The sequence below is a fragment of the Thunnus albacares genome, chromosome 6 (genome assembly GCF_914725855.1).
Source record: "Thunnus albacares chromosome 6, fThuAlb1.1, whole genome shotgun sequence".
Taxonomy (NCBI): domain Eukaryota; kingdom Metazoa; phylum Chordata; class Actinopteri; order Scombriformes; family Scombridae; genus Thunnus; species Thunnus albacares.
Window position 1 is genome coordinate 4,913,780 of NC_058111.1, and position 27,678 is coordinate 4,941,457.

A 27,678-nucleotide genomic window follows, 5' to 3' on the forward strand; every position below is an offset into this window, starting at 1 on the left:
AAAAGACAATGTTATGAAAAGGTAATAAAAAAAATGACTGACAGCACACTGACCTTGTCGTCCAATATTGCTTCTGAGAAGAAGGACATGTAGCCAGTTTTAGCTGCAGTAAACAGAAACCAGACTTCTTCCACAGCTTCATATCACTTCAGATTGGATTAATTTAGGAAAACTGTTGCAGCCAGTTACAAGTATATAACGAAGAAAAATCTGACGAGAAAATAATAGATAAAAAGGTTTATAATCAACAATTATAAACATTTTGTTTTTATGTGTTTTTATTGTAGTGAATCAAGTGTAAAAATGTTGACAGTGTAAAAATCGTTTCTTGTTATAACAAGAAAGTGACTCTCCTTCCTGATCACATACTGGACCTGACTGCGGATGTTTATATTGTATATATATATATTGTATATATATTGTATGTATAAACATAATGGAGTAACCAGTATAGTTTTCATATTTTTTATTGTTTAATAACTTACAGAAGTTTCTTGTTTTCACCACTTATGTTATAACAAGAAAAGTTTGTTTCAATGTTCATTTTGTGAAATAACAAGAATGTTTTGCCAGATAAGATAAAGTGGTATGTTGTTATTATAAGAAAGAAGATAAGAAGCTTTGCTTGTTGCTGCTGTGTTCTTTCTGCAGGGGGGTGGGGGGGGCATGCAGGCAGACTGATTAGCATCATGGCACACACCTGTGTGCCCCATGTATAAAGCTGGAGAAGCAGCCGGTCCAGAGTCTCCTCTCTCCCCCACACGCTCCTGAGTTGTTTAGTTCTTTTTCCTTTGTTCCACCACAAAAGGATAAGATAGGATAGACTTTATTGTCCCAGTGGGAAATTTGCTTTGGACTTCACAGTGTCTGCAGTATAAAAAAAACACAGTAAAAAACAACAGTAAAGACGACAAATACATTCATCCATCAATTGCACGTGCCCTTCTGCATCACCATCACAAAAGTGCAGACATATTACAATAAATATATAAATAAATACTGTGTTGAACAAGAAGAAGAAGTAGTACAGCTATGGCATATGTATGTTTACACATAAACATACACATATACATGTACAGCCTACATGGTGTTGAGGGCTTTAATGAGCAGGGGGACAAAGGAGTGTTTGTGCCTGTCTAAGGGAACTCTGAACCATCTGCCTGAGGGGAGGAGCTGATATTCAGGGTGAAGAACATGAGTTGGGTCTCAGATGATTTTTTGTGCCTGTCTGATTATGGTTTGCTGAAAAATATCCTGAAGACTGGGATGTTGACAGACTCCCATAATCTTCATGGCTGTCTGTAAAACAGCCATACATCACACACTCACTCATCCACTCCTTACATTACTGACTTTCCAGTCACTCACCCCACAATTTTTTTATTTTGGTTTGTTTGAAGTAGTTTGTTTTAAATAAATTTACTTTATTGAATACCCATGTGACTAGCCTTTTTAGCCACAGTCTAGAGCCGGGCTGTGACAGCATTAGAACGGAATAATTTAGTAATAACAAGAAAAATATGACATCATAAAATGAAACTATGTTGTTATACGTGAAAAGGATCTTGTGATAACAAAAGATCATATTAAAACAAGAAGGCTTTCTTGTTTCTTCTTTATAACAAGAAACTCAGCGCCGTAAATAATAACCAGTACTAATTACAGAAAAACAGTTATCATCTTTTTTCTAGTTTTCATGCAAGTTCTTAATTATCAGTAGAATTTAGATGAAGAGCAACATGTTAAATATTTTAAACACTAGTTAAAAACAGATTAACAGAAGTTGGCTCTCATTTCACACACACACACACATACACACACACACACACACACACACACACACACACACACACACACACAATCACAGAGTGTGCAAGGAAGCACTAATTGTATATTTCATGCTGCTATCAAACATTGCTGATGCTTATTGGAGAAATGTCTTAACTTCTCGAAGAGAACAACAAATGCAGGTTAATCTATTATACAATGAATGGAAGTTAAATGTTTCAAACTTAACTACACAGTAGCACACCTATAAAACACCTGTACACACATAAAGTTCACCCACACATCATTAATCAACCCAGTGAAAACTTGTGCAGACTGTAACACATAAAGAATAACTAATACGCACATTAACACGTTCACATAATAACACTTACAACAGGGCATCTGAATAACTTTCCCAGGCGCACACAACACAATGTGACTGTGTGAAAAGACTGATATTCCCAGAACATAAGCAACACGCATACAAACCGACTTGCATAACGCTCCCCTGCTGAGAGGTACAAGCATGAAAACGCATGAGCAGTGAGTTGCTTGGGTGTGTGCTTTGTTCCACATGCTGAATGGGTTTTTTTTTTCTTCTTCTTCTCCAGATTGTTTGATCCATTATAGATCAGACGCAGAACAGTGGCCAGACTGAAGAATAAAATAAAGTGAAATATGGTAGCTCTGCAGAGAGACGGGAGGAAGAGAGGAGGAAAACTGAGATGGAGAGAGGGAGGACAGGTGAAAGACAGAACTGGTGTCACAGGTTTTCAAAACACTTTGTGCAGCATGAGGAGTGGCTCGAGTTCATGACTGAAACTGACTATTTCTAAAGCCACATCTTTGTGTGAGGCAGTAAGTGGATGATGGTCTCCCACCAGTTGACATCTAAGACTTCCCTGATCTTGTAAACCAAATCATCACCCTCCCTCGACCCATGACAACAAGAAAATGAAAATATCTTCCTCAATACAGCAGCACGTCTCAGCTCGGAGTGGTAAACGTCTGAGTGCAGCATTTCACGACAACACAGTGGCGCAGGGGTTAGCACTCTGGCCTCTGAGAAGGTGTTGCTGTTTGGTCTGCGTGGGATTGCTCTGAGTTTTTTGGTTTCCTCCCACACCCCATAAACCTGACATGATGTTCAAGCAAACTGGAAACTCTAAAATGCCCAAATCCAGGGTGTTTACACGTATAAAACAAGTTAAGTTTAAGACCTTTTTAATACCACTTTAAATGAAATTTAAGACCAAATTTGCAATACAAATACACACCAAAAACAAAAATATACTCTTTCAAAGTAAACACATCGATGTCAGTTCAACATGAACAGTTAGGTAAAATGATAATTGAGTGAGTTTAAGAACATTGTCCAAATGTGTGTATTAACCCTTTGATACACAACATGGGTCAAAAGTGACCCAACTGAGCTTTTATTTTCTATATCTTTGCAATAAATTAATTTCCTCATTCAGTATTCCAGGTATTCCTCAATTAACTTGTTTTTGATCATCACAAATCTTTATTTTTCATTTTTCCTCTCTTACTTTTTGAATAAAATCATTTTTGTATCGCTATCCCTTCTAATTCACAACATGGGTCAAAAATGACCCATATTCATTCCCTATGTTATTTCATAGGGTGAGTATTTCTTTTGATATATCTTTGAATAAATGTGAACAAATGAAATAAATCAATTAATCTTCCAGGTTTTAATTAAATATCTTTTTGATTTCCACAAATCATTATTTTTCTTTTTTCTTTCTTACTTCATGAACAAACACAGGTTTTGTATTTCTACATCAATTTTACACACATGGGTCAAAAATGACCCATATGTATTTACTATGGAATTTGATAGGAACCTTTGATATTTGGAAATTTTTGCACTTAGGAACATATTTACTGCGGACAACTACTCACCTGCCACACATTTCAACACGGCTGCTGCTGTATTTTACAATTGTTTTACCAAAGAAAATATTTGATATCTTGTGAAAGATAACTGTACATAATATTTGAAAATTATGGTTAACTACCAACTCGGGTCCCCGGGGACCCCTGCAATAAACTACTGTAAGAAACAATCATCATAGCAAAATGTTAACTTATTTCTTCTCAAAACATACAGTTATGTTATTATGTTATTATTAGTTGACATTATTTGTTATCACAGCAAACCTCCTCTCCTTACTGACCTCTCGCTCTGCAGCCTCAAAAATGGCTACATTTGTGCTTTTTCCCACACTCACACCATATCCTGATTTTGCTCCTGATCATCACAGAGGAGGCCCATGGTGCTCTGGTACAATGTGCTGAATGTAGCCACACCACTTCACTGCACAACACCTTGATTACATGCTTTGTGTGACCAATGCATAGTGGCTTTTCATCAAGGAGCTGGGCAAAGAGATTGTCATACCACATATGAAGGGGCGCATAGAGGGCATACCCCACCTCTAAAAGCATACTACAGAGGCATGGGAAGATGTGGGGTAAAAGAAAAACTAAACACAGACACCACGCAGCCACAGGAGGACATCAGACAGGAGAGCCAAGCTAAAAGGAAGAGGTGCAAGATCTGCTCAGGTGCCAAAGACAGAAAAGTCAGCAGCTGCTGTTCCCAGTGCACCAGGCCTGTGTGCAAGGAGCACAGACATGTAGTTGTCATATGTGAGGCATGTAAGCACTGAGATGGCAATTTGCGCAGTACCCATGTGATTTTATTTCATCAGGTTTTTACAGTTCACTAGAGTTCATTACAGTTACACTACAGTTATACTACAGCTCCATATCAGTGTTATAGGTTATCATTTATATGTGTATGTTATGTGTGACAAAGAAACATATTTCAAACATTAAATGTATTATTGTTTGGTCCAAATCACTGCTAAAATAATTATGTTAACAAAATTATTATTATTATGTCTTTATTTTTATTTAAATCACACTCGCGTACATGGGTCATTTTTGACCCTAAGTGCGCATCTCTGAAAAAACTACTTTTATGCATCAACACAAAATCATCAGCCAAGTCAGCTGCTTTACGTGCGGTGGAGGGCCTCTGCTCATTACATAAATAACAATGTGTTGAAGCATAGAGTTTTTAAACTGTTCTAAAACAATCAGCTCACAAAGACTCACAAAAGAATCAACTTTAGCAGCTGAGCACCAGTCACTTTGGTATTTACAACATTTTAGGACTTCTTAAGGACCCACGGCCACCCTGAAATATGTGATATCATATGTGATAGTGCTTTAGCTTTATACACACATACATGCACACACAGAACACACCAAAAATATCTCCAGTGGAAGATAATGTCCAGATTTCAGTTTGGCTGGCCTCAGATATGTTTCCACACTTGATTAATTTCACTTCAGACTGAAGCTTTGAAACTTTTATGTCATATATACAAAGATACACACATACAAAGGTGTGTGTGTGTGTGTGTAGGTGAGCAGGTGAGAGGCAAAGTGTGTGCTGTTTATCAGCCTTCAACTCTAAAGAATGTGAGGTCAAGTCTTGCTAGGTTTCCTGTCAATCAGTGTGAACACACTGTCATTAATATGGTGAGACTCACAATTATACCGTCTGTATTTAGTCCCGTCGACTGCGACAGCTCAACGTGTGTCTGGAAACACAACCATGAACAGACTGATTTTTATTTTCTTCCACACAGGAGGAACGTTGCTGTCTGACATTCCCTTCACATGTTGAATGTATTCTCTGTACACAGCTCTGATGTATGACTTATACTGTCATAGAACAGACTGTGGAGAATTTGGACTTCCTGTGTAGAGTGCTGCAGCTGATGGCAAAATTGGTTTTCTGAACTTTGCTCCAGTCCCTGAATCTGGTTTGCAATGTTGTTGGTTTTGAAACTGGGAGTCCTTGTTAAAGCTTCCTCCTTTAGTTAAGTGCATGGCACTCTCTCTCTACTTTCAGCTATTCCCTTATGAAGGGATGTGATGAGCTCAGGAACATTCAAGAAAGGTGATCTGGGGTAATTTGGAGCAATACCGGGCACCACAATCCTCCATATGTATCTGAAACCACTCCAGAGACTTCACACTCACCACAGAGTTGTCTCAGAGCAACAATGTCTGAAGAGTTTTTAACTGGACTCAAGTTCAGCAATTAAGCCATGTGTGCACTCACAACTAGTTTCTTTCCTCCAGATCTCTCCTTTAGCATGTGGCTACGTCATTACTGCTTCCAGTTATTATAATTGCTACTGGGCCCAGAAGATATGACTTGAGATATGTAAACTTTTATGCTTTGTGTTGGTAATGTAAGTCCTGAAAATGAGGTGACACAAAAAGATGAAAATGTAAAAAGGTTAAAAGAAACATGCAGTGGTTGTACTGTCCTGCAAAGTTTATATTAAACTGCAAAATAAATGTGTAAAATTGATCATGTTTGCATATTATCATTGATAATATGCACTGTAATTCTACAGCAGCATACTGCTAAATTATGGTAATTGGATGGACATTAACTGTGAAGATACAGTTAAATACAGTAATTCTAAAGGACCATACTGCTAACTCAGTAATATGATGGCATAATGGCTGTATACTGTGAGGTCACAGTATACAGCTGTCATTTCACAATAATTTACTGTTAAAATGATACAGTAATTTACTGTGAAAGTAATGCAACTAGTAGCCAGTGAGTTACTGTAAATGTACAGTCAAATATTTCACAATACATGAAAGGACCGGAACCAACATGTTAGTCCGTCTCTCACTATGTTCTGACTTCTCTACCCTGTCTGCGCCACTCAGATCCAAACCAATTGATTCCTACAGAAGATAAATCTTTAAAAATAAAAAAAAAACTCACAAATATATTGTTTTCTTTCTTAGAAAATTTCCTAAAACAGCTGCATATTGTAGTTTTTAGTAAATGTTACTCAGTGTCTTTGTTGGGGACTATTTTCAGTGGTGAATGAATCCGCATTTGTTGCTCTAATCAGTATTTCTGGCAGCAGGACAGTGTGTGTGTGTCGGATTGAGTCAAAATAAACTACAGTGTGTGTCGTCATGGTGATGAAGGAACATGGCACCCAGTGGAGCAGTGTGAATCATTGTGTTTTTAATTAGACTTAATAACAAACAAATGTGTCTTTTCTTTATTTTTTAATTGGTTTGCTACACACAGACCCCCCTCTCTGTTTAGGCTACTTGGTTCCTTCCAGCTAGAAAACTCTACGTAGTAACAGTGGAGTTCGTAGAGCCGCTCAGCTGCAGCTGGAAGTCGCATAGAATTGTTAACTGCAGTGTGAGATATGAATAACCGATCTCAGCTCACGACATGCAACATAAAAATTGAATGAATTTGTAAATTGCTTACAGCTTCAAAATGTCACTATTTAAAGTGACTTTAGCATCAGTGGTTTTAACTATAACCCACAAGTCATTAATATTAGCGTTAGCTTTTTGTCCTTTGCTATAATTAGCAGCTAAATTATTGTTACTGTCAAATCAAATCAGCAGCATTGAAATGCGACCTACAAAACAGGTGATGGACATAAGGAGATTTTTTAAAAAGAGTCAAGAGCTAAATAGTGTCAGTAAAACAGCAGCTACATGTTTTTGAGTTTTTTTTACTTAAATAATCAACAGTGCTGCTAGCTAACCAGCTAACATTAGCCCTGAGTTTAAAGCCTTTTCGCTAAAATGTTCTGGTTCAATATTGCTACTAAATACAATATGGTGTTAATAAGTGTCATTCAGTTATAGTTGTAGATAGTTACTGACAGGGAGGTGGTTTTTATCATAAACATAGAAGCCAAAGCAGATAATTACTGGTAACAACTTGGTTTGGTGTGAACATTAATATTGTGAAACTCTGCCCCTTCAAAAATATTGAGTGCTCATCTTATATTAGAAACCAGTGTTCGAAACAGATTTTTCACATTCCATAAATCATTTTACGACCTGTTTGGTGGGTCCTGCCCCTGTTCAAGCTCAGAACCAACAGTCCAGACAGCCGTGTGCACACCAGCCATGTCTGACAGATAGCTGACTGTCATTCTTTTCTCCACTCTTGAGTAGCTCCAGACTTAGAATAACTGTATAATTGCCACTCATTCATCAAACCCTCGCCTGTCTGAGTCTCCAGAACAGAGGGATGACTGAACATTTCTGCTTTGTAAGGACATTGATAGTCGTTCGGTGTTACAGATATTCACAATGAGTTGGAGAAATGAGTTGAATGACAGCGTCGCCCGCGGTGTAATAGGAGGCATTAAAGGCTTTTCAGACATAATTGGGTTTCTGGGGTTCGGCTGAATGGGCCCGCTGAAAAAAAACTGTCGCTCCTGAGTTCTCCCTCATAAATCACTGGAATCACAATCTATATTCCTCTTTCCTCCTCCCTTTCTTTTTATTATTCCTCTCTCCTTCACAGTCAAGCTTTTCTCGTCCTTCCTATAGTCTCTATCTGCTTCTCACCTTGTTTTGTTATCTCCAACTGTTAAGGTCAAAGAACCGGAGACCTAGTCAAGTCAATTTATTTATAGGGCACATTTAAAAACAACAAAAGTTGACCAAAGTGCTTTACAGAGACTGAGAAATACAATCAACTAAAAACACAGACATAGGTATGAGGATCAAGGGGAAATTTCATACAAATGTAGAGTAAAATAAATAAGAATTGTACTAAATCCTAAAAACACAACACCCATCTGCTGCGTTTCAAGGTGGATCTACAAGCATGCCTGTTGTCACTCAGCCCAAGAAATCAAAAAGCATAATCATCACTCTCAAAACGCTACATGAACAGTGATAAGGAGGCTGGGAAAAAAAAGGTTGTTTGGTGTGAAGGGATCTCATTTGGGAAGGATTTATTTGATGAAATTACTGAATGAAAATGTTCATGAGCTGCACAAACTGACAACAACCCTTTAATAAATAATTGATATATTAGAGAAGTGTGTAACTTTATGATCAGTTTTTTTAGGGCTGTGGCGTTATACTGAGAGCTGTTTCTAATATTTTCTAATTATTAGAAACATCTGTCAGTCATACACTCACTCAAACTCACACAAACTTCTCTTCTGTGTTGAGGTCATCCTCAATTGCACTAGTTGATTCTGGATGTTGTAAAAGCTTGTAGAAGGGTTTTAGCATCTTAACTCGATGAAATGAAGTGTATTTTGGATAAGTTATGTAGGTGAAAGAAAGCAGTTCTTGTGAGAAACAAGGTTTACAAGGTCATGGATGGTCATTTGAGCCTCGATAACATCTCCGTTAATCAGCCAGAAATCTATCATTACATGCTGACAGTGTGTGTGTGTGTGTGTGTGTGTGTGTGTGTGTGTGTGTGTGTGTGTGCATTTGTTGTCATTCTTTCTCTCAGCAGCTTTGACCTTTGATGTCCTGATTATTTCAGGCCCCAAAAACTCAAGGTAGCTGGAAAACATGCAGCAAGCACAGAGTGTGGACTGGTGCTAATATATGATACTGTCCACAAAGCTTTATATAATATATATATATATATATAGTATATAATATACTCAAATAAAAGCAGCTATTCAAATAATGAGTAGGTCCTGTCTGACTGGAGAGCAGTTAGCCTGGCTAGCTGGATAGTGGAGTCGGGGATACTATCGTGCAGCCACATCTCAGTGAAGATGACAGCACAGTAGTTTATCATTTCTCTCCAGGAGGTCAGAGGCAGTGTTGGGTAGTCAAGTTTATTGTCAATGGAGCGGACGTTGGAGAGGAAGATTGACAGGAGAGATAGTCGACTAGGGTTAGCCTTTAGCCTAGCTTGGATGTCGGCTCGCTTGCTGCGCTTCTACTTCCTCAAGCACTGCTTTCAGCATCCCCCTAGGTGGTCGTTCTTGTGGGGCAATGCAGAGGTCTTGCGGCTTGGTGCCCGGAGCAAGCCGGGACACACAGAGTCTCCAACATATCACGTAGCCTCCTACGTCGCCACTGTATTACCGTATATCACACAGTATATGTGCAAGCACATTAGACTACCGTATATAACAGTTGTGGTTGACTTTTTTTTTTTTAAATGCGGTGATGACAATAATGAGCTCAACCTCACAGTAGGCATCACATGACTGCAGTATTGCAGTAATGCAGTTATCATCACAGTCCTAGAGGTGACTGTCCTCCGCTGCTGCAGTGGAGTGTTTCTTTGAATCTGGAAATGAATTTGGATCAGTGTGAGTGGATATTCTTATTCAGGATCAAATTTGTTGATTTGGAAATTGCATCATCAAAAAATATTTATGTTTCTGATTTTTTTGTACTCCATCATAATAAAACCATAAGCATGAGCACAACCGGACTCCTTTATCACCCTGTTGGGGTTCATTTTGTAATAATGACCCACTGGCAATAAATTATCCTTACTTAGCCGCTAGCTCCACTAGCTGTCACCTCCGCCAGCCGCATCCACACGGCGGCTGTCAGTGGCTCAAACTGCCGGGATCTGGCCCAGCAAGTAATGCTGAGTTGTAGATCAGTTAAAAGACTTAAAAGTCATTAAAAAACAGCATTTATTTCCAATATTCAGTGAGGCAACTTTTAAAATATCAAGACTTATAATCAGAGTTTGACAAGAAACCAGATCACTGTCCGGTTTGGCGCAACGGAAGTTGGAGACTTGTACAGTATTTTCAAACAGTCAGTAAAATTCAGTAAATAGCGATGCTGTCTGTTTCATTACTTCATATTCATGTAATAAATGTACAAAAGTCAATTAGATGGTAATCTGCATGAGAAATAAGGAAAAAAAATGTTTAAATCGGTTGAGTATAGTGATCAATTTGAGCCGGACAGTGATCACTATAAGCAGTTTCCACTGTATTACCTTTATTTTGTTTTCAGTGTTTCCCATTCATCCCTCATCACTCATCCAAAAACTGTGTTGAAATGTAAAAAGTTTTTGGTGTCATATCGTCCCAGTAGTTACATGTTTATCCTCAGATTTCCATTTTGAGCCGATTTTTTTCTGCGCAGCTTGTTTGATTTTATTTTTCTTTTTAACTTCAGGTCCTTGTGTAACTGGGTTCTCTTGGTTCACAGGAATCTCTGAGGGCTGCCTGAATAGGAACAAAAAACTTTAAAAACTAAAAAAGCCTTGATAAGGTTTTTATTATGAACCTTGGAGGACGGAAGGCGGGTGAGTGTGTGTATGTCTGTTTCACATAAAGTGGTATGCAGAGCTAACGAGAACAAGATCCAGTAATGAGAAAGTAAAAAAGTGCAACAACACAGATAAAGAACAAAGGAGACAATAGATAAAAAGCTTGAAAGCAGCGTTAACACTCTGAGAATTAAAAGATAATACAGCAGCCTGGAAACAGGGATACAGAGCATCCTCCTGAACACACAAGGCTCATATGTACTGTATTTCCTCTAATAGTGGCCGGTAGTCAATTAAAAGTCAGGTCTCCCACTAGGGGCATGGTCGACACGAACAAATAAAGGCCAGCCAAGGAAAAAACAAGGGTGGATAAACTCCTGGTGCCAGTTATATAATGTGCATACCAGTTAAGCATAAGTAGTAGTTACCTGGATGTAAGATGTGGATGTGGATGGAGACGCGCATGAGCATGCTAACATGCTACAGCTAAGTGCTGCACTGCCAAAACGTTCCAGGTGGAACTCAAGCGCCACAATTATTGTTCCGCACATCAGAGTTAGTGGATTACCTGTAATGCAGTAACAAAAATTTAACAGAGCAAACGGAAGCAGATCAGAAAACAAAGAGGCTTTGTACTAAAATATGAGCAAATATACTTATCAAACAGAGGGAATTAGAAATAAAGGCCTCTCTCTAATATAAGCCCGCTTCCTCTGCAGTTGAGGTAAATAAAGGCCCCGGCCACTATTTGAGAAAATACGGTATGCACTTGAGAAACACTTCCCCTGCTCTTTGGTACATTTTAGGTGTTTAGCTGACACTGCTTTACAGCATTTTAGAAAGAAATGTTTCATATTAACTGAAGGGGTTTATTAGAAAATATCCCTCAAACAAGACATAAGAAGCATTTCTGATTAACTTGTATTATAAGATGGATAAGAAGAAAATGTCTAAAATACAGACAGAGATTCTCAATTCCTCCCCTGACAGCAAATCATTATTCTTGAAGTACTGGCCATCTTCAAAAAATCTATACTGCAGGTGGTCAATCTATCTGTTGCTGCCTTCTCTTTTCAACAAACTTGCTGAGCACATTCTTTTGATTAAGTAGCTGATGTAAACACCTCAGCAAAGGAACACATTGAAAACTTCTTTTATCCTTTGCATCAAGTATATACTGAACTGGATCAACAACATTGAAATGATCTTTGTAATATTGCTGCCACTTAAAAGCAGTGGCTAATGGTCCATCCTTTCCTAAAGCTTTTGACAGAGATGAAGAAAGTGCAAAGTCTAACTCTTTGATGAGCAATTGGTCAGCAAATTGTTGTTAGGTACAGGCACCAGGACGGAACTAATCAAATACTGCAACTCATTTAGCTCATTCATTAGCTTATTCAGCTCATCAATAGCAGAGCTTGGTGCATGGAATTTCTGTTCTATAACTTTTAGCAAGTCTTCTGGTTTTGGAACCAGTGCACCATCTTCAAGTTCAGCATCATTAAGTAACTCATTACTCTCTGTCAAACATGTATCTCCCAAAGTAGAATTATAGTGAATCTGCTGTGTCATCTTTCACAATTCAGGCTTTGAAATCATTCAGTGTATATGTCTTGTACTTTCTGTTCTTTTCTTGTGAGATTTATATGTTCCATAAATATTTGTTGGAAAGGAACAATTATCAAACATACAACAGATGGTCTCATGTCTTTTTAGATGGCTGTTAACATGAGTAAAAAAATCTCTCAGTGAGGCTGTCACTACATGATGGAAGCTAAATGTTGTGCATTCTACTGATCTTTGAGATGTCTGATCAAAATGTGATCTACATAAGTGACTTTGAAGTGCATTCATAGTTTTAAATGTGTATGGGCAATTTGACCATATGCATAGATAAAGTGTCTGTGGCCATGTTTAAAGAGGGGAATAACCAGCTGAGCTAACTGGCCTACTGCTGAGAGTCCTCTTACAACCACATCCGTCATACAATGACAGGGAAGCAATTGCTTTCGAGTATTTTGCGACTTGTTGGCACCTCTCTCATAATTGTCTTTAAGAGGGGAATTAGCTCAGATGGTAGAGCGCTTGCTTAGCATGCGAGAGGTAGCGGGATCGACGCCCGCATTCTCCATTCCTGTTTCTTCTTTGGTGTAAAATGGGTCTTTTCCCTGAAAGTCAATGCCGCAGCTTCATCGCAGCATTGTAAAGTCAATGCTGTGCATCCAAATCTCCATGGCAGGAAACGCACAATGCCTTGATTCGAAGGAACTGACATAAACCAGGATTCCTGCTGAGTGTGCCCATAATAAGCAGAGCAAGGGTGCCCAGTTCTTACAGGTACACCCTCTGACACAAATGTTGATCACAGAAAACACATATTTCCTCTAAGTTCCCAAAGCTTTCACCACACACCTTGCGTAATCTCCTTCATCTCTGTGACCACTAGTAGTTTTTTTACCCATAGTCAGCCACGTTGCATTGCTTGATGTCCATGTTCACAGCCTCTCATTGGGATTGTCCTCACTCAACAGACACATACTCAAGTCTGACAGAAGTGGGGGCGTCCAACCACGAAGGGATTCGAACCCTCAATCTTCTGATCCGAAGTCAGACACCTTGTCCTTTAGGCCACGTGGTCACGTGGAAAGGGACGTGTGCATTGCAATGGGGCTATGTTGGTAGTAGTCTAGAGTAAGAAGGAGCTGGACATTGGACGTGAAGCTTTCACCTTCATGGGATACACATGTAAGATGATGTGGCACTGTTGGTCAACCCATGGGTTAGAAACAGTGAGAAGTTTACGTCAACTTTCATTCCGTCCGCAGATGGCACAAGGACTTCTCCCTTTACAACAACAGTGCCTGGCCAGTACAGGGATCGAACCTGTGACCTTGGTGTTATTAGCACCACGCTCTAACCAGCTGAGCTAACTGGCCTTCTGCTGAGAGTCCTCTTACAACTACGTCCGTCATACAATGACAGGGAAGCAATTGCTTTCGAGTATTTTGCGACCTGTTGGCACCTCTCTCGTAATTGTCTTTAAGAGGGGAATTAGCTCAAATGGTAGAGCGCTCGCTTAGCATGTGAGAGGTAGTGGGATCAATGCCCGCATTCTCCATTACCTTCTTTTCTGTCGAGCCAGTCAGCATCCACTACTTTTTGTTTGGAGGCTGATGTCCCGCAATCACATCATTACAAAAGGATATTGTGTCGTGTCACCACGATACTTTCTTGATGAGGAACATAACTATGCCTGACCTTCTGGAGGACATTTACCTTTTGCCTTTTCATAATCATCTCCTTGAAAACTTTGAATACTCACAGTTGGTGAATCTAACTCCACACTTTAATCCTCTGAGCCCACGGGCGTGGCCAAGAATTTCTCCAGAAAAAACTGCACGAGACACACAGCATGTCAGTGGGGAAAACCAGTCACTAACTTCATTGGAAATCGTCAGCACCTGGTGAACACTTCCCCAGTTGGCACCCCCAGAGGGGAATTAGCTCAAATGGTAGAGCGCTCGCTTTGCATGTGAGAGGCAGCGGGATCGATGCCCGCATTCTCCATTCCTGTTTATTCTTTGGTGTAAAATGGGTCTTTTCCCTGAAAGTCGTTGTCGCAGCATTGTAAAGTCAACGCCGTACATCCAAATCTTCATGGCAGGAAACACACAATGCCTTGATTCAAAGCAACTGACATAAACCAGGATTCCTGCTGAGTGTGCCCATAATAAGCAGAGCAAGGGTGCCCAGTTCTTACAGGTACCCCCTCTGACACAAATGTTGATCACAGAAAACACATATTTCCTCTAAGTTCCCAAAGCTTTTACCACGCACCTTTTGTAATCTTCTGCATCTCTGTGACCACTAGTAGTTTTGACCCATAGTCAGCAACGTCGCATTGCTTGATGTCCATGTTCACAGCCTCTCATTGGGATTTTCTTTACTCAACAGACACATACACAAATCCGGAACCCTCAATCTTCTGATCCGAAGTCAGACGCCTTGTCCTTTAGGCCACGTGGTCACGTGGAAAGGGACGTGTGCATTGCAATGGGGCTACATTGGTAGTAGTCTAGAGTAAGAAGGAGCTGGACTTTGGATGTGAAGTTTTCACCTTCATGGGATACACATGTAAGATGATGTGGCACTGTTGGTCAACCCATGGGTTAGAAACAGTGAGAAGTTTACGTCAACTTTCATTCCGTCCGCGGATGGCACAAGGACTTCTCCCTTTACAACAACAGTGCCTGGCCAGTACAGGGATCGAACCTGTGACCTTGGCGTTATTAGCACCACGCTCTAACCAGCTGAGCTAACTGGCCTTCTGCTGAGAGTCCTCTTACAACTACGTCCGTCATACAATGACAGGGAAGCAATCGCTTTCGAGTATTTTGCGACTTGTTGGCACCTCTCTTGTAATTGTCTTTAAGAGGGGAATTAGCTCAAATGGTAGAGCGCTCGCTTAGCATGCGAGAGGTAGCGGGATCAATGCCCGCATTCTCCATTACCTTCTTTTCTGTCGAGCCAGTCAGCATCCACTGCTTTTTGTTTGGAGGCTGATGTCCCGCAGTCACGCCATTACAAAAGGATATTGTGTTGTGTCACCACGATACTTTCTTGATGAGGAACATAACTATGCCTGACCTTCTGGAGGACATTTACCTTCTGTTCTCAGGCAGCTTTTGCCTTTTCATAATCATCTCCTTTAAAACTTTGAATACTCACAGTTGGTGAATCTAACTCCACACTTTAATCCTCTGAGCCCATGAGCGTGGCCAAGAATTTCTCCAGAAAAAACTGCACAAGACATACAGTATGTCAATGGGGAAAACCAGTCACTAACTTCATTGGAAATCTTCAGCACCTGGTGAATACTTCCCCAGGTGGCACCTCCAGAGGGGAATTAGCTCAAATGGTAGAGCGCTCGCTTTGCATGTGAGAGGCAGCGGGATCGACGCCCGCATTCTCCATTCCCGTTTCTTCTTTGGTGTAAAATCGGTCTTTTCCCTGAAAGTCAATGCCGCAGCGTCGTCGCAGCATTGTAAAGTCAACGCTGTGCATCCAAATCTCCATGGCAGGAAACGCACAATGCCTTGATTCGAAGGAACTGACATAAACCAGGATTCCTGCTGAGTGTGCCCAGTTCTTACAGGTACACCCTCTGACACAAATGTTGATCATAGAAAACACATATTTCCTTTAAGTTCCCAAAGCTTTTACCACACACCTTGCGTAATCTCCTGCATCTCTGTGACCACTAGTAGTTTTTTTACCCATAGTCAGCCACGTTGCATTGCTTGATGTCCATGTTCACAGCCTCTCATTGGGATTGTCCTCACTCAACAGACAGATACTCGAATCCGACAGAAGTGGGGGCGTCCAACCACGAAGGGATTCAAACCCTCAATCTTCTGATCCGAAGTCAGACGCCTTGTCCTTTAGGCCACGTGGTCACATGGAAAGGGACGTGTGCATTGCAATGGGGCTACGTTGGTAGTAGAGTAAGAAGGAGCTGGACTTTGGACATGTCATGGGATACACCTGTGAGATGATGTGGCACTGTTGGTCAACCCATGGGTTAGAAACAGTGGGAAGTTTACGTCGACTTTCATTGCATCCGCAGGCGGCACAAGGACTTGTCCCTTTACGACAGCAGTTCCTGGCCAGTACAGGGATCGAACCTGTGACCTTGGCGTTATTAGCACCATGCTCTAACCAGCTGAGCTAACTGGCCTGCTGTTGAGAGTCCTCTTACAACCACGTCCCTTATACAATGACAGGGAAGCAATCGCTTTCGAGTATTTTGCGACCTGTTGGCACCTCTCTTGTAATTGTCTTTAAGAGGGGAATTAGCTCAAATGGTAGAGCACTTGCTTAGCATGCGAGAGGCAGCAGGATCGACGCCCGCATTCTCCATTCCTGTTTATTCTTTGGTGTAAAATGGGTCTTTTCCCTGAAAGTCAATGTCACAGCATTGTAAAGTCAATGACGTACATCCAAATCTTCATGGCAGGAAACACACAATGCCTTGATTCAAAGGAACTGACGTAAACCAGGATTCCTCCAGAGCGTTACTCTTGCTGAGTGCGCCCATAATAAGCAGAGCAAGGGTGCCCAATTCTTACAGGTACACCATCAGGCACAATGTTAATCACAGAAAACACATATTTCCTCTAACTTCCCAAAGCTTTTATCACACACCTTTTGTAACCTCCTGCATCTCTGTGACCATTAGTAGTTTTGACCCATAGTCAGCAATGTTGCATTGCTTGATGTCCATGTTCACAGCCTCTCATTGGGATTTTTTTTACTCAACAGACACATACACAAATCTGACAGAAGTGGGGGCATCCAACCACGAAGGGATTCGAACCCTCAATCTTCTGATCCGAAGTCAGACGCCTTGTCCTTTAGGCCACATGGTCATGTGGACAGGGACGAGTACATTTCAACGGGGCTACGTTGGTAGTAGTCTAGAGTAAGAAGGAGCTGGACTTTGGATGTGAAGCTTTCGCCGTCATGGGATACACATGTGAGATGATGTGGCACTGTTGGTCAACCCATGGCTTAGAAACAGTGTGAAGTTTACATCAACTTTCATTCCATCCGCAGGCAGCACAATTACACAGCACATTACATTAAAACATGACAATAATAGATCATTCAATACATGCCAAAACTTTGGTACAGGTCTGGCTACTTTTAATGATTATTTATTAACAGTTGGGTGTTTTGATGCATTTTTGGGTACTGTCAGCCCAACCATGCAGATTTATTCAACATTGCTCTACATTCATGTGGTTTATTTTTGACAGAACTTGTTAGGTAAATATTGAAATTTATGAATGATACACAAGCAATTTGTTTTCATAAAGATATACATAGAGAAGAGAGGTATTGTTCCTCTACAATAAAATTAACTTTGAGAATATAGTACATCAGGAATATTGTCCAAATTCCTACAGAAATATGGATAGACCTTTTGTATGAACAATGCCATGATATCAATTAGACCAACCTCAGGATTTCATGAATCAGAACTAGCTACAATGCTTGTTTAATTTCTGGCCCTAACATCACCTTGTGATGCTCTGTTAAAGCTGTGAAATCTTATTCTAAAGCACAATGTCACAAGTCAGTGAAAATAAACAGCAATTAGCATTTTAGTGAAAATAACAACACTGATGACACACATTCAAGAACACCCAAAAAAACATGTTATTTCTCAAATGAAACACACTTGTAAAGCTAATGTTACTGGTTTATAACTGTTGTTCATGCTAGAGATGAATGGTTGTCCAAAACCCTTTTTAACTGTCTTGCCATAAAAACACACAAACACACATTGATAGTCCTCAACACTCTATCATCAGAACAGGTCTACAGCTATCTTTGCACTTGTTTTTGCTCTGTACAAATTCAAACTACAGCACATATAAAATTCAACAGGTTTATTTGCCTTTAACCTGACAAACCTACACAATCATCAACATTTTAAACCAAACTTAAATTAAATCCATACTTTTTCTCTGCTACAGCATGTCCTTTGCTCTCCCTTGAGAAATAAAGGAGTCTTATTCAAACAGTGTCCTGCTTCATCCTCCATAGCTGGTTGAAAAGCTCAGAGACACCTTTACTGCTCCATGGCATAAATTGTTGCTCATTCCAAATTCACGTCACTACATTCAGCAGTATCTACACAAAATTGAGGAACTCTGCTTTGCTCGAAGGACTGCATAATTTATTTTATCATAAAATGTGGCTCATAATATAAATGTACAGCTACATTCACAGTTAATAAAACCCACCCACCTCTGTGTCAATCAGCACACCACTGTCGGCCCTGACAGCCAGTGTTGACAACTATATTTAGCGGAAAGTAGCTAAAGCCTGCAGGAAAAGTCACTAGATGTTGCTAGATGACGTCACGTGCTAATTTTGATATCTATGACATCATGATGTAAATACATACATACAAGATTTTTTAAAAATCTAAAGAAAATTAAGTTAAATTAAACTAAACTGACTGTAACTAGCTACTGTATATCATTAGCTACTTATTTTAAATCTACCTCTAATATTAAAAAAACTGTTTTGTGCAGGCTGTTGTATCAACTCTAACTGAAGTATCGTGAATAGAGAGATAAAGTCACTATTGTTCACTGTCTATTTTGACAACAAAATCAAACTTAGTAAAGTTAAATCATTTAGAATAAAAGCAATGGGGATCAGTGATTGGTCATTAGGTACACACATTCACAGCTCATTCACAACTCTGTCTGGCTGATGATTGGTCCACTGAACATGCTGCTGCTCTGTCCCGCCCACTAAACAGCCTCATTACCTCTCATTTACTGAGAATTACTGGTGACTTCCTTCAAGGAGTTAAGGTCTGTCCAAAAAGTCGGTAGATATGTCGATAGCTGCTTTTTTGAAAAAAAAAGTCACTAAAAAGGGGTCTGAAAAAATCACTACATCTAGCGACAATGTTGGCAACACTGCTGACAGCAGCCATACTACCACTGACTCACTCAGCTAGTTTACTGCTAGCCGTTAGCCTGCACACTGCAGCTACTGGTGCTTTAAATTGTCAAGACCACTCTTCAACATAACTGCAACAAAACTTCCTACTTGCTGATTTCTTCAAGTTCTGTAGCGAACCATGAGAACTCCAAAGTAGGGATGATTTAAACCAAAGTGGAGGGTCTGGGTTTTCTCCCAGAAAGATTTGGGTTTTAGAGACTCTGGTTCTTTGCATTTTGGTGACTTTTAAAGAATGAAAATACAGAAGAATACAGAATAATTTGCCCCTCTGGTGTAAACTAATATTCACCCCAGCCCAGTGGGCCCCCATGTTGGTGCATGTGGAGGACGTGCCCTTTTTTCATTTTTTGCCCCTTCCCTTCAGAGAGTCTGTGCAAATGCGTATCGTAGTTAACAGTGCAGTGCCTTGCAGCCTGTAGCACTGTCCTTGAGGGAGAATAGGTGTGGGCCAGACCTGTGAAATTCAATTTGCAGGGAAGGAGTGAGCAAAGGTTAGAGTTGTCCATCCTCATTCTATTCTCTGTCACTATCTTTCTGACCGTGCTGAACACCCTCTCTGATGATGCACTGCTGTGTGGTACGCACACAAGTGCCTTTGTCAGTCGAGCAAGATACTTGAACCTTCCATCTCTTCCAATAATAGCTCTAAACCTGTCAATTCTTACATCCTAAGGAAATTCTGTATTTCATCACTGAAGGTGAAGGTGATGTTATCTTTCGCCATCTCAGTCTCTGCATATACTACTGCATCAGGTCTCCTTTTACCAAGCAGGCCTACGAATGCTTTGCTGGCCCTGGCGCACTGTCATCGCCTTTGTATGTTTCTAAGCCTCTCAATGGTGATTTGCATCAGTATGGAAAAATCAATATGGCAGATTTTACAAAATGCATGCCCCTTTCCTTTAAAACTCTCTGTAAGAAACAGGAATTCTTCTTTCCAGGACGTCTGAAATTTACACGAGCATTTCTTTCTCTTCAAACTCTCCATTTCTCTCTCAGTCCAGACAGTCACTCACTGAGGAGGAGGCGAGCAGCTCTCTTCATGTGCATGCCATAAACGATACATTTGGTGTAGCTGTATTGTTGTACAGGTGGAAACAGTAGAATTTTAGAGTCGTAGGGCTTATACACGCTATACAGTGCCAGAAACTATTTTGTGATAATGAAAAAAGTGTGAAAATTTGCAGACTGGTAACAATGACTAAATGCAGTCACTCATATCAATCAATCATACTACTACAACTAGAGTACCACTACTACTCTGATTGCTAGAACTCAAATATTTAGTTATATTAGTGCTTCAAGGTCGAGCTGTCTTAACCCAAAGTGACTTGCACAGACACTTGCACAACTTCTGCTTAGTACTGTTTGTGAGGGAGTATGGACTATTTGGAGTATTTAAATGATGCACTAGAAAATATATTGGAGATAATATCTTTGCTTGAACCGAGACTTTCCTCTCTGTCTCAAAGAGGAAGGTCTTTACCCAATTCTCTCCAAGTTCTGATCACTTTGAGGTTTTTGGCAACTGGAATCAAACATTGTGAAACTGGTTATTTGTGTGGTGCCAGTGGAGCAAGTAGAATAGTTCACAAAGTCTGCAGGGACATTTTGTGAACTGAGTCTTTACATCAAGTTTCCTGATGTTGCTGGCCAAGCCAACTATAAAGGGCAATTCTATTATATGATTACTTCCCAGGAGTGATTGGCTGTGTAGATGGATGTCATGTTCCTATCAAGTGTCAATCAACTCATGATGCTGAGGAGTACAGGATTCATGGTTCAGGGCGTATGTACTGCTAGTTGAGAGTTTTCGAACACAGTTAGGAAAGTTTATCTCACAATTCAAGGATTTTTCTCAACTCTTCATTGTGTGTTCAGTATCAGAGAGGTCAACGTAGTGGACTACTACTTGGTATCAGTGAACATGGTTAGAATACATTTTTATTTACTCCTTTCATAAATCACACAACAGCTGAGCAGCAAAGATACAACAGAGCTCATATCTGTACTAGAGGGATGGTCGAGTGTATGTTTGGAGTATGAAAAAAAAATCGATTCCAGTGTTTACACAATACAAGCTAAGAAGATGCTGCAAGATAACCGTTGCTACAGCTGTGCTGAAGCAGCATTGTTGTCCTGATCCTCCAATTTAAGATCAGGATCAAGCAGATGTTCCCATGGCTGAGGCAGGCGATGACCAATGAGGACTCGCAAACACAATTGCTTTCACATTGCAGTACTTCAACTAAATGGGATGCATTTAAATATAGGTTTTATATTTCTATTGCTTTGATAATGTTTGTTCTGCACAAAATTAAAATGGTGTGCAATAAAATTAACCCTCCTGTTGTCAAAATTGACCCGGGAGGACAACAGGAGGGTTAAATGAGTGACTAAACCAAGGCTGGTTTAAATGTAGTTTGTGATGATTAAAATACTCACACTCATGAATATCCAAATGATAAAACATTTATTTTTTTAAATATATTGTTCACCATGGCTGGTCATCACAATTGTCTCATTACTATATCTTTTTTGGCTCTCTCAAAGCTCTCTTTCTTCTAACTTCATATCCAATTCAACCTGTAGAATTCTCATTTTCATTTCATGTTCTTTCTTCAGATATTTCATTTTATGCTCATGAAATTCTCTGGCTAACTTTTCATGCATGGTCATCTTTTTTTGTTCTCTGCTGAACGGTGGTGTCAGGGATGCTACAGCAGATGTGGACAGTACACACTCACTGTGCACTGGCTCTTCCAACCTGTTCAGACTTCTTTCCTCTGGAAAAAGAACACTGTTAGAAGGAAAATAAACTCATATGGTCCTCAGAAAGAAAGAAGAATAAAGATTGAAACACACAGAGGAATATATTTACTGAAGGAAGTAAAAATTTACTTTCTTCTTTCTATATTTACCTTTTGAGCTCAGTTCTTCATCTGAACTGTCCAAATGGTCATCATCTGGTATACCATCCAGAGGTTGCAGGTGCTCTATTATTCCAGACAGCAAGTCACTCAATTCATCAGTCTTGTATATTTTTGTCGGTCCACCACCAGTATTAAATAGCTCTCACCTGATATCTGCATTCTCTCTTTTTTAAAGTCACTTTAAGGTTCTTCCAGAGTCTATAAAGGCAGATATCATTCAATATAAGTGATGTCACAAAAATATGAATATGAGCAATGTGAAATACTGATAATAATGAAGCCTGAAGTTGTTGTACTGTTCTTGTGGTTACATTTGCATTGAATTCACTGCAAATTGCAGCCCAACTACTCTTTTTCTTTTGCTCAGTAGCAGTAGGATGGTTTTTACTTTCAATAACTGGATGGGTTGCCACAATTTGTTTTAGTAGCGTTTTTTCCATATTCACTAAAGTTTTTTTTCAATAAATTCTTTTAACCTCTGCCGTCGTTTTGTCTCAAGATTCACCACCAGTAATGGTGTTTTCTTTTCCATTCTGGGTTTTTAATGAGTGCCATTAGACCAACAGCAGGTGCTCATACTTAACCTAATGAGGCTTAACAGGTGTTCTCATTCAGGCTCACTTATGTTATTCCAGGACTCCATAGTCTCCAACTAACTAAGCCAAATTTAAGTCACATTCATAAAAGTTAAATGTCCTAGTTTATCGAGTCCACATTAAAGCCAACTCATGGTTTAAACTAAGGTCTGTCAGTGAAACCGGCCACAGCTGTTTTAAAATACAGCTATTACAGTTACCAGCGCCGGAACTTCATGCCGTTATTCCTCCTACTGCATTTATGTATTTGGACACTTGTCACTTCAGCTTAAGTTGGCCCTAGCCATCCCCCCTCACATTGTACCTCTATTTCTTTACAGCTCAGCTACCACAAGATGGATCCCATTGTGGATGAAGATGATGACAGTCATGGTGACGTTCATTAATCAACTTGTAATCACAAGAGAGAGAGAGCAAGTGGTGAGGAAAGAAGAAGAAGAAAGAGCTGGCCCTGTTGTGTGAGGGTTGTACTGTCTGCATTCGAAACATACGAGGACTTTCCCCAACATTATATAGATTACATACTTGGATGAATGGACTGAATTCATACAAGTCTTTTAACAATAAATACCTGTTTTATTAATTGTACTCAGACGAATTCTTTTATGAAATTTAATTCACTTTATAGCCAAATATTCTGAAAAGACTTGTAGTACTGTTAAATTCAGTTAACCTGTGTTTAAATATGCAGTAATACACCAAAATATTAATATTTATGTTACTGAGAAACAATTATAGTAAAGCAATTGCTGTAAAACATAATTACAGTGGAGCCGATTTACTGTAATTCACTATTTTTATTTGTAACTAAAGTCCTCTAATTTTAGTGGACCAAAAGATCATTTGACCAATTAAAACAAACTTTAGTTATGATATATAATATTTGGTGTCAAACTGTTTTCACTGTCATTGACTGTCTGAAGTCTGTGATCCCAGAGGACACTTATATCTCTCCTGGCGATTCAACACCAGACCTGAACTGCACTTTTGCCTGAACTTTTGCCTTCGGTCTGATTTTCGGCTGGTGACACACCTGCTCAGCTGGACTCAGGTCGGGTGAATGACAATGACAGTCAAGAACATCCCACTGCTGGGTCATAAAAAACTGGCTGCATTTGCTGTATATTTAGGATTGTCCTCCTTTGGCATTGTCCAAAAATTGGCAGACTACCTTAAAAAAGGGGGGTACAGTTGCTTCACTGTTCACCCAGTATGGATGTCAACACAATAAACCTACTTAAAACCAAATCAGCACATTCGTTTCAGTCATTGTTTCATTTCTAATCAAATATACCAGAGCCAAAACAACCTAAATGTGTCACTGTCTAAATGATGGACTCTACTCTCTTCTTCTCTCTGGCTGTTTCCAGGTTATGCTGGTGCAGTCATAGGATGAGTTTATTCATCAGAGGTCCCACACCTGTCAAACAGGGACACATGACATTTATTATATTATTTAGAACATTTCTTCACTTTGTAGTCTACATGCACAAACACACTGCTGGTAATACACACATTTGTGAACACCAAGACCAAACTAGATCTTAATAAACCATTAATGCATGACAAAACACCTCTAATCCTTCAACACGTTCTCACTCCCAACTCCACACATACCAAAGCTTGGTCGGGATCCCATAGCGTCACTTTTTGATGCACTAGGTACCCCTTAAGCATCATTATTATTACTTTATGGTGTGACAACACGGTGGTTAAGGTCTGGTTAGGTTAAGGTCTGGTTAGGTTAAGGTCTGGTTAGGTTAAGGCACAAAAACCACTTGGTTAGGGTTAGGGAGAGATCGTGGTTTGGAAATAAAAATGGCAAGGTGGTCTCAAACCGTGCTTTGTACTGTTTACAACTTTCTGCCAACAACATTGCAAGCCATCCACCAATGCCTCCACTTCCTAATCTAATGAGAAAGTCAGCTTATATTGATGTCATGTGAAGTACGTCACTTCAGAAATATTGATATGATACGTATTGTTGAAATGTTAATATGCTCCATATTACAGGTGTTGAAATATACATATTCAACGGATCTGTGGTTTGCAGAAACGTACAATACCAACGTTTTATTCTGGCGACCAGGCTGAAATTTGTCACCTTATATAGACGTCATCAGTCTCATGGCGTCTATTTCAGACGTTGTGGGAGCTCAACAGAAGTCTATCGAACTACCCTGCACATTGAAAAATGACGCTAAAGGGGTACCCAGTGCGTTAAAAAGTGACGGGGTCCTGACCAAGCTTCGATATGTGACAAGTTGGGAGTGAGAACGGGCTGAATCCTTATATATATGACTGAAGAGGGTCCAGTTAACTCACTTCTACTATAAATGTAGACTTTTCACAAAGACTTAGATGAGCACATATCCAAATGAGGTGCGAAATACACAATGAAAGCTGTGAAACGTCCAATGCGCAACGCAATTCAGCATTAAATCTACCTTATGGGACCTTAAGCAGTCGCACCACAAATGTAAATCTCTTATGAAAGTTTGGCTCACAAGTAAGCCTGGGAAGCTAATGTTAGCTGCTTCTCCGCTAGCCTAAAACTTAAAGGTTGGTTCTGGAGTGAAAAGCACAATAAATGTTACACAATGAAAGCTATGAAACGTCCGGTGCACAAAATGACATAGCATTAAATCTGCCCTTGAATCTAGATAAATTGGACTTACTTGGCGGATGCGGTCGCCATCAAAATGCTCCATGCATGAAGGTCCTTGTCTGAAGAAAAAAGTCGTTTGAGCGCATGGATTGCAAATCTGAAGGCAAGGTTTAGAAAGCCGTGGGCACGGTTTACGAATCTGTGGGCATGAATTATGAATCCGAGAACACGGTTGATAAAGCGTGTGCACAAATTTACACATGGATCTTTTCACACACACAGTACAGTAAGTATTTGGGCAGTTACACGTTTTGTTCTTCAGGCTCTGTGCTCCAACACATTCAATTTGAAATAAAAAAGTAGATACTGCATTGAAGTGCCAAGTCTCAGCTTTAATTTGAGCAGGTTTACATCATTATAGACAGACTGTGTGGTAGATAGAGTCATTTTAACACACAGTGCCCAAAGTTTAGGGGTTCATAAGTAATTGGACACTTGGCTATTAAATGTTTGTTGGGCAGCTGTGTGTTGTTTCAACACATGGCTCAGAGTTGATTGAAAGTTGCCAGTTAGATTGAGGTGATGTCTGTCCAGGTAGCTGGTTTGCCAAAATCAACAGTCACCAAAATCATACAATCATACACTGTAAAAAAGTAGGTGCTATACAGGAAAACTAGAAAATGGTCTCGTGGATGAGTGGAAAATCATTTACATGGTGAAGAAAAATCCCTTTCTGACTGCACAGCAAGTCCAGAATGTTCTCCAGGATTTAGGCGTACATGTTATCAACAATCGAGAGTAGACCACCAGATGCAAAACCCCCTGGTAAGCCTCAAAGACGGAAAGGCAGGCTGCAGTTCACAAAAAACATACACAAAGAAACCAGTAGAGTTATGTGGACTGATAAACCAAAAATCAAACTCTGTCAAAATGATGGATGAAGAGGAAAAAGTGTGGAGAGAAAAATAACTTTAATGTAGTAGCCTGAAGAACAAAACATGTATAACTGTCCAAATACTTACTTTCTGAACTGAATACACATACAGAAAAACACACACACACACACATTCACAAACACTGCTGTTTACTGGAGCTATTTTTACTTCTACTTCAGGGGAAAGCAATTATTAACTAATCAGACACATTTTTACACTCCCACAATAGTCTGTAAGTGTTTATTTGTGCGTATTTGTGTGTTTCTGAGACACTGTGTGTGTGCATACATGTGATCTCACATGTTTGTTTTTTTCTTTTCAGTGTCTACACCTGCATGTGTGTGCGCTGTGTGTCCAGGTTATTTGCATCCACAGTCTGTTCGGGTTTGAGTGTGAATGTGTACGAGTATCATGTTGTGTGTGTGTGTGTGTGTGTGTGAGAGAGAAACACAGAGAGGGAAGGGAAGGAGAGGCAGAGGAGTGTTTCATGGTGATAAGACAGCTCTTTGTTTCACCTCCTCAGTACCTCTCAGCTACACACACACACACATGCACACACACCACACATACACATCTCATGCAACACTGAACACAATGTGTACCATAATACCCACTTAACCTCCACTCCAGTGATATATATCCAATTTGGAAAGAGGAAAATCACTTCCTGAAAGTCATCATTCAACATGTCTTCAGAGCAGATGAGCTGGGTTTTTTGCCAAATTGTCATCCAAGGACTCAGAGTTTTATTTATTTTGACTCCGGTTTTGTTACTCAGCACTCATTTCTGTGCACTGTAATAAACTGCTGTAAAAATACAGCCAAATTCTAACAGTAGCGTACTGTTTTTCAAAAATACAGTAAAATACTGTAAAGTCTGATCTCACAGTGCCCATTTATATTTAATTTTGCACATTCATGTGATTTTCAGAAGGATATTTATTAAAGTGTCCTTGCTCAATTCTTAACTTTGTAAGAAATGAATTATTTAATTTTTAGGGTGTTATTAACATCTGGCCAGAGGCACCAGATGAAATTAGCTTTAACTTTTTAGTGTGCAGCGTCCCTTTTAAGTAAACCTAACAGCCACAGGTAACCTCCTGGGTATCCTGCCAGGGCTCAATGTAGAGGATAATGAGCGAGCAGGATGAACAGCAGGGAGGCAAAATGT

General features: G+C 39.8%; 1 long non-coding RNA gene and 6 other non-coding genes across 7 annotated transcripts; 1 reads left to right on the forward strand and 6 right to left on the reverse strand.

The window, feature by feature from the left end:
• Nucleotides 1–13,453: 13,453 nt before the first annotated feature.
• trnar-ucg lies at nt 13,454–13,526 on the reverse strand. Its single transcript has one exon. It is a non-coding gene; the product is annotated as a tRNA-Arg (tRNA).
• A 224-nt stretch (nt 13,527–13,750) lies between these two features.
• Nucleotides 13,751–13,824, reverse strand: trnai-aau. Its single transcript has one exon. It is a non-coding gene; the product is annotated as a tRNA-Ile (tRNA).
• A 1,315-nt stretch (nt 13,825–15,139) lies between these two features.
• Nucleotides 15,140–15,213, reverse strand: trnai-aau. Its single transcript has one exon. It is a non-coding gene; the product is annotated as a tRNA-Ile (tRNA).
• A 109-nt stretch (nt 15,214–15,322) lies between these two features.
• trnaa-agc lies at nt 15,323–15,395 on the forward strand. Its single transcript has one exon. It is a non-coding gene; the product is annotated as a tRNA-Ala (tRNA).
• Nucleotides 15,396–16,551: 1,156 nt separating this feature from the next.
• trnai-aau lies at nt 16,552–16,625 on the reverse strand. Its single transcript has one exon. It is a non-coding gene; the product is annotated as a tRNA-Ile (tRNA).
• A 618-nt stretch (nt 16,626–17,243) lies between these two features.
• On the reverse strand, nt 17,244–17,316 carry trnar-ucg. Its single transcript has one exon. It is a non-coding gene; the product is annotated as a tRNA-Arg (tRNA).
• Nucleotides 17,317–21,891: 4,575 nt separating this feature from the next.
• On the reverse strand, nt 21,892–22,941 carry LOC122984106. The gene is made up of 4 exons (XR_006403835.1): nt 22,845–22,941; nt 22,515–22,566; nt 22,357–22,431; nt 21,892–22,221 (listed from the first exon to the last, which is right to left on the reverse strand). It is a non-coding gene; the product is annotated as an uncharacterized LOC122984106 (long non-coding RNA).
• Nucleotides 22,942–27,678: the final 4,737 nt, after the last annotated feature.